Source organism: Alligator mississippiensis, chromosome 13, assembly GCF_030867095.1.
Source record: "Alligator mississippiensis isolate rAllMis1 chromosome 13, rAllMis1, whole genome shotgun sequence".
In the NCBI taxonomy this organism is placed as follows: Eukaryota; Metazoa; Chordata; order Crocodylia; family Alligatoridae; genus Alligator; species Alligator mississippiensis.
Genome location: NC_081836.1, coordinates 48,123,546 through 48,130,187, shown reverse-complemented (window position 1 = coordinate 48,130,187; position 6,642 = coordinate 48,123,546). Strand labels below are relative to the sequence as shown.

Here is a 6,642-nt window from a genome sequence, read left to right as displayed (position 1 = left end):
GAGCTCTAGGTATTCTGAGCCACAGAGCAGCCCATACATAACCATGCAAAGTTGTCATCAATTGGAGTGATCAGTGGGTCCTTTCACCTTTGCTCCAGCTTTTCCTGTACCACATCAATCCAGCCCAGTTCATGTTCAGTGCCTGCTTTCACATATTCTTATACTTGGCTGAGACATACAGCATGGAGGTGCTGGCTGGGTACAAGCCTAATGGACAAATGGTGGTGTCTGCAAACAATTTCATAAAAGCCATCAGGGGCTCGTTTGGCAGAATTCTCAGCAGTCGCTCGCTGTTGCTCTAAAAAGAGGAAATGTTGAGTCCGGAGAAGATCTGAGCAAAATGTGATCCATGCACTTAGCCTTCATTTATTTTACATTTGGCATCTGCAGCTCCTAGACTATAGAAATATAGTTGTTCAAATTAATGGATGCATTATCAATTCCATATTAAAAGACAAAACTTTGGCATCAACTATTGCAGTCAAACATTAGAAGAACTTTTCACAAGAAAGAGTATTTGATTTATAACATTCTTAATTCTGAGATCCTAGTTATGAAATTAGTTTGTAGCAGAAGCTGACAACATTCTTCATTATAAGCAGTCTGTAAAACCAAATAGGCTGAGCAGTCATTTAGCAATATTTCAATAAATATTCAAGCGCTTCTGGGCTTTGCTTATGGTATCAATTTAGGTCAAGACAAGAATCTTGTAGTGACAAGAATCAAACCTGGCTTCATTAGTTTTCAGGCCAGAAGACACTATTGAAATCACCCAGTCTGACCTAGTTGTGGGTAAGACAAGTTTTGTGGGGAGAGGAGGGATTGTCAAATAGTAAATTCATCAGATAATGCAGTTTGGGGGGAAAACAATGTGATTCAAAAACACAGATTGAATTCAGCAAATAATTTCTGCTGAAAAGATTGGGGATGGGGAAGGGAATTTCTAAAAAGTCAAAGCTTTTCTTCTCCATATTCAAAAATGAGATGTTTTGACTTTTCCATATGAAATAAGGCTCGTTTTAAGCTTCACCAGCACTTTTTAAAGGGTTAAGGATTTCTATACCCAAATATGCCTAAATATGAAACAGAACATCTTATTTCATAAACAACATTTTAAGTCAGGCCCAAAATGCATTCATTTCATTTCTTCTAGTTGTAAGTTCACCCACTCGGCTCTACTCTGAATTCCCGTTCGTGGTAGACTATCGCCTTTCACCAGCTGATTCTTGCACTGAGCCCAGAACTGCTAATTGAGATGGAGCATGATGGATCAAATGGTAAAAAGGAACTGCTTTCCCCTGGATTCCTGGTAATAATTTCCATAACTGGAACAGAAGTCTCACATCCACACATGTTCATTTTTATTTCTAGAAAATAACAAAGCGAGAGATTCTGCTTATATTTTTATTAGTAGGAGGATACAAAACAGCTGCAAAATCTGGTCCTCTTAACTCCAGCTGGTTGGGAATTTCCTAACAAAACAGGTTTTCCAGCAGCAGATGCCAATTCATCAAGACTTTTGATGACTCGGAGGCAGTGGTCCAATGAAAACTAGCCTAGCTTCCTACCAGCTCACATGACAGACTGGTTAAAAGTCTAGAATTCCTCAGTGCGTGTCTCTGAGGCATCTCCACCATGCAGACAGCCTAGGCTCCATTCAACTAGAGCTTCTGGCTCCAAGCCACGGGTCAGGAATCTGAAAATCACTGGAGTTCTAGCTCTTGCCAGGGCCCGCTTCCCAGCTGCAAGAGGGATTCTGGAAGCCAGGAAAATCCAGCTTAAGGTGAGACTCTCAGGGTGCTTCCATCCCAGGTGCTAGAAATTGTTTCTGCTCACAAAGGTGATTGCTTAATAGAAGGCAAGTAGAATATCAAATTGGAAAACTCCTCTTTTGAAAGCAAGAAAACAATACCCCAAACATATAAAATATTCTAGCAGAACTTTGAAACACTTAACATTGTAGTGACCGCTGTCTTGTATAACAAAGTAGGATCCAGTTCCAGCACTGTGATCTAACGCCAGTTACATCAACTCTAAATTGTTTTAACAAGCAACACTGAACATCTTTGGAAGCCAGGGCATGTCAAGAAAGCTCCAATAATTTACACAAGCTGAGAACCTGATCCTTTAAGATCACAGAAAATTAGGGTTGGAAGGGACCTCAGGAGGTCATCCAGTCCAATCACCTGCTCGAAGCAGGACCAGCCCCAACTATCTGGGGCACCGTCCACATTTTTCTGTAGCCTATTTGGGAGTTATCCAACTGTTTACATTCCTGAATGGGAGAGAGAGAGAGAGAGTAAAAGCCATGTTATCTGGCACTTCATTAACCGACATGCCAGTCAATGCTGATCAATGCAGCAAAAGTGAAACCGGAAGTGGGACTTCTGGTTTCACCGAGTCCCACTTCAGGCCACAGCCCGGGGCAAAGCAGCCTGCGCGGGGCCCTTCTCCCTGCTCCTGGCACACTGATGCCAGGGGAGGAGCAGGAGGGGCAACACGGTGCCTGTCCCCTGGCACACTGATGCACCAATGCAGCGGGAGGGGCATCTTTGCCAGGCAAAGAAGCCTCACAGGTAACCAACATATTCGGTTATCTGATACACCCCATTCCCCATGAGTGCCAGATAACAGAGCTTTTGCTGTAGATAGATAGGTAGCCAGACAGACAGACGCGTGTATATGTACACACGTATGTGTGTTGTGTGTGTGTGTGTGTGTGTGTGTGTGTATACACACACACACACACATACACATGTGTATATATATATATACACACGTGTGTGTATCTATATCTATATATCTATACATATCTATATATGTGTATATCTATATTTTCTATATTTGGGGGAACCTTTTTATGTTCCTTGTTTTATACCCCCCCACACACACACATATACACATAGATATATAGATATAGATATACATACATACATACACACACATACTTATATAGATATACAGATACACCCACACATCTATATGCGTGTATGTATGTATATCTATATCCATATATGTATGTGTGTGTATACATGTATATCTTTCTATCTATCTACCTACTAGGGCTGTGGCAAAGCTTCAGTCTCTGATTTGATTTGGCAGAGATGTGCCCTGATTCGGTGGCTGAATCTCTGCATCCGAATCGAATCAGGAGACCCTTTAATCTCTCTGAATCAAATCAGAACCCTCCAAATTGATTCGGAAAGATTCGGTAATTTGGAGATAGACACAACTTTAAATGTTTTTTCTACATACTTCTAGGTAGTAAGCAGCTCGTGAACACTGAGATGCTGGGGCAGATGGAGCATCCCACAGGAGTGCGGGGGGCTCCCCAGCACGCTAGGCAGCGGACCCAGAAGTGGACCAGAAGTACTTCTGGTGCACTTCTGGGTTTGCTGCCGAGCATGCAGGGGCTCTCCCCCACGTTCCTGTGGGACTCTCCATCCGCTCCAGCATCGTAGCTGTGCCTGGTACTTCGAGGTATGTAGAAAAAACATTTAAAGCTGTGTCTATGGCCAAATCACTGATTCTCTGAATCAGCATTGAATCTTCAGATTCGGTTTCAGCCAAATCAAATCGGGGACAGTGATCCAAATCAACGAATCGAATCACTGTCCCTGATTTGGGCTGAATCTGAATCCAAATCGAATACGGCTCATTTTGCACACCCCTACTATCTCTCTTTCTATCTATGTGTGTGTGTAAAACAAGGAACATAAGCTATACATCAGCTTTCCTCCAAAGCTGATGTATAGATACCTCTTTACTTACTTTTGATACACTGTTCATTATCTAGCCAACTTAGATTATATATGTTGAGGTTAATTCTTCTATTAACCTGAATGTCACTACTACCAAGATTAAATTTATTAACCTTAGCACTAGCCAAGACTCCTAGAGTCAAAGAGATGACTGATAATTATTTATCTAACACTTCTCTCCCTTTACTGGGCCTCTTTCCCTGCTCCTTTCTGTTTCTCACCCTTCTATGAAGAGTCTCAAAAAAGTTAGTTACAAGATTTCCTGTGTAAATCTTAACAGATACACAACCAATCCTCAGCATGTGTAAAATTATATAACTTATATGAAGCAATGCTAATTTAGTCCAATTGAATATCTGGCTAAAATCTTTAAAGAATTAAACTTCTTTTAAGGTAGTGGTGCCTTCCACTTCTGAACTTTTAATGAAGTCTCTTGGACATAGTAATTTTCCACATAAAATTTGCTGTGTTTCATTGTGCTCCCTTGGGATTTACAATCATGACAGGTGTGTCTGCATGTCAGCATACAGTGAGGTTGCTATCACACCGTGCTTTAGTACTTCTTTTTGAAAATACTAAAGCACGGCACAGTATGGGCAGTTACTGCACTATGCACATGGCACACAGGTAGATTTTACTGCTTTGTTACCACAGTGCCATGCTATATCCGGGGAGCACACCACTATGGTGACATAGCTGGAAATCGTGGGTAGACACGTGTGATTGCTACACTGCTGTAGCATGCCGTATGGCGACAGAGCACATCACTACATTGCCATAGGGCAACGTGTAGACACTCTCAAAGAAAACATCCCATAAGGAGACCAAAATGCTGACATAACAGTGGTTGGAAACATGCACACAAGTGAAGGGAAATATAGATTCCATAATAAATCACTTTATTTCCCACGTCTTCAGTGGGAGTTTAACCACTGACTTTAATGAAGCCAGGATTGCATCCTTAAATCTCTACAAATTCTGGAAACTCTACACAGCATAGTCTTAAAAATATTTAAGTGAATCTACTGAAGCTTATACATACTGCTGATACAAGCCTTAAAGGATCAAGGTTTCCAGATCAATAAAATGACTTATGCTACAGAACTGTATGTGGTAAATTTTCTGTTCCTGGAAAAGTTGCTCAAATAAAGTTAACACACTCCCCAAAACAATACCTTTGAGTACAAAATGTAACATTTGAAGGCACAGAGTTAAGGCAAGCATTTTCAGTAACAGAGCTCATTTTTAGGGCAGCAACGTTGCTGGGTCTAATTCAGAAACAGGATTAATCAAGTCTTTATTCAGAAGCCCATTGATAAAGCCACTCAAGGGACTGGGTTGCTACAACTGAATCTAAATTGGTTGTTTTCTCAAAGGATCAGATAAGTTAGAAAGTGTTTTTGCGTACCTGGGCAGAAGCAGTAATGTTGTTTGAGAGTCCTTCCCCACTTACGCACTTGTCTTCAGAAAGGATGACCATGCTGTGTGGGCCAAAAAAGGATGCTTTACAGCAGCCTACAAGAAAACAAAAATATCTAAGGACCTGTTAAGTTGACTCTCTCACCAACCTGCCAGCTCATCCTGTTGGAGCCAGAGGCACTCCGTGTATGCACGGTAATTTCTTCTCCTAGCAAATGCAAAATCAGGCAAAAAGGATATAGCTTATACGCTGGAAGAGTCCATAAAAACAAGAAAAAATGTGGGCCGTGTGCAAAAATATTTTTTTTAAACCGAGTCACTGAAAAAAATGACACAAAAAATAACATCAATATATTATTCATCCATTTTTTCATCCTGAAACTCCAAAGCACTGCAAACAAGAGTACAACCATGGACCTCAGCTTTTTTAAAAGCACAAGGCCACGCCACACAAGTTTAAGGCACTACTCGCACGAACAGGAAATGGGAGAATTACCAAAAGTAGCACCCAATAGAAACCAGCTACCAGCTTCAAAGCAGTGATAATTTTTTTTTGGTTGCTGTTTCACCAAAGCTAAAATAGGAAGAAGGATCTTCCTCGGTTAGTTTACACAAGGCAGGAATGAAGAGAAAAATGACTAACCGTGATCATATGGCTATAGCAAATTGTTCAACCTCTGGGCTGCAGATGTGGCCAGTCCTGATTTATAATGGAAGGGAATGAAAAAAAAAGAAATAGTTACTGGTTATTTTTCCCCCACCCAAAAAAAATATTAAAAAGACATATAATAAAAGGGAAACACTATTAAAGTCCCCACTTCTTATTATGTAATGTTTAGGATGTGCTTCATTTTTACAGCTCAGTTTATCATGCGTTGGCCATGGGTCATAGCAGGTGGGTTTGATCCCGCTGCAGGATAGTGGAACCAGAGGGAGTGGGAAAAAAAAACACATTATCTCTTTCTGCTTCATCTGATTTCATGTCTTTGCATGCTAGAGGCAGTTTCCATTCAAGAGGTTTAAATGTAGTACCTTAGCAAGAGTGCAAAGCAGGAGGTAACTAAGTATTACCTCTCTCTGAGTGCTGCCAGTCTTTATATGGAAGGATTTTTCTATCAGTGAGAAAGAATCCTGTTAGCTCAGGAAAAAAAAATCCTCTAGTCAAAGCTGCAAAGTAACAGGAACAAGAAAAACGGAGGTTGACCTGTCTCCTTTTTAAGCTGAGATGAGAGATGCTGCTGTCTATACAGACGTTTGAAAGGAAACCTGCTGCTACCCAAAAGGAGAACCGGAGGTAAAGGAGCTACTGTCAGACCCAGCAGCAGGAGCAAGGGAGACAATCCTTATATGTGCTAGCTCTCCTACAAAGAGGCCCACCACAGCTGTGAAGGCCATAGGGCAATAAAGTAGTCATCTGCCTCTCTCCTACCTAGCTTGGAAAGGAAATATTTCCCAGTGCCCA

General features: G+C 41.2%; 1 long non-coding RNA gene across 1 annotated transcript; it reads right to left on the bottom strand.

The window, feature by feature from the left end:
* Positions 1 to 1,130: 1,130 nt before the first annotated feature.
* On the bottom strand, positions 1,131 to 5,881 carry LOC132244649 (uncharacterized). The gene is made up of 3 exons (XR_009456348.1): positions 5,824 to 5,881; positions 5,170 to 5,276; positions 1,131 to 1,847 (listed from the first exon to the last, which is right to left on the bottom strand). It is a non-coding gene; the product is annotated as an uncharacterized LOC132244649 (long non-coding RNA).
* Positions 5,882 to 6,642: the final 761 nt, after the last annotated feature.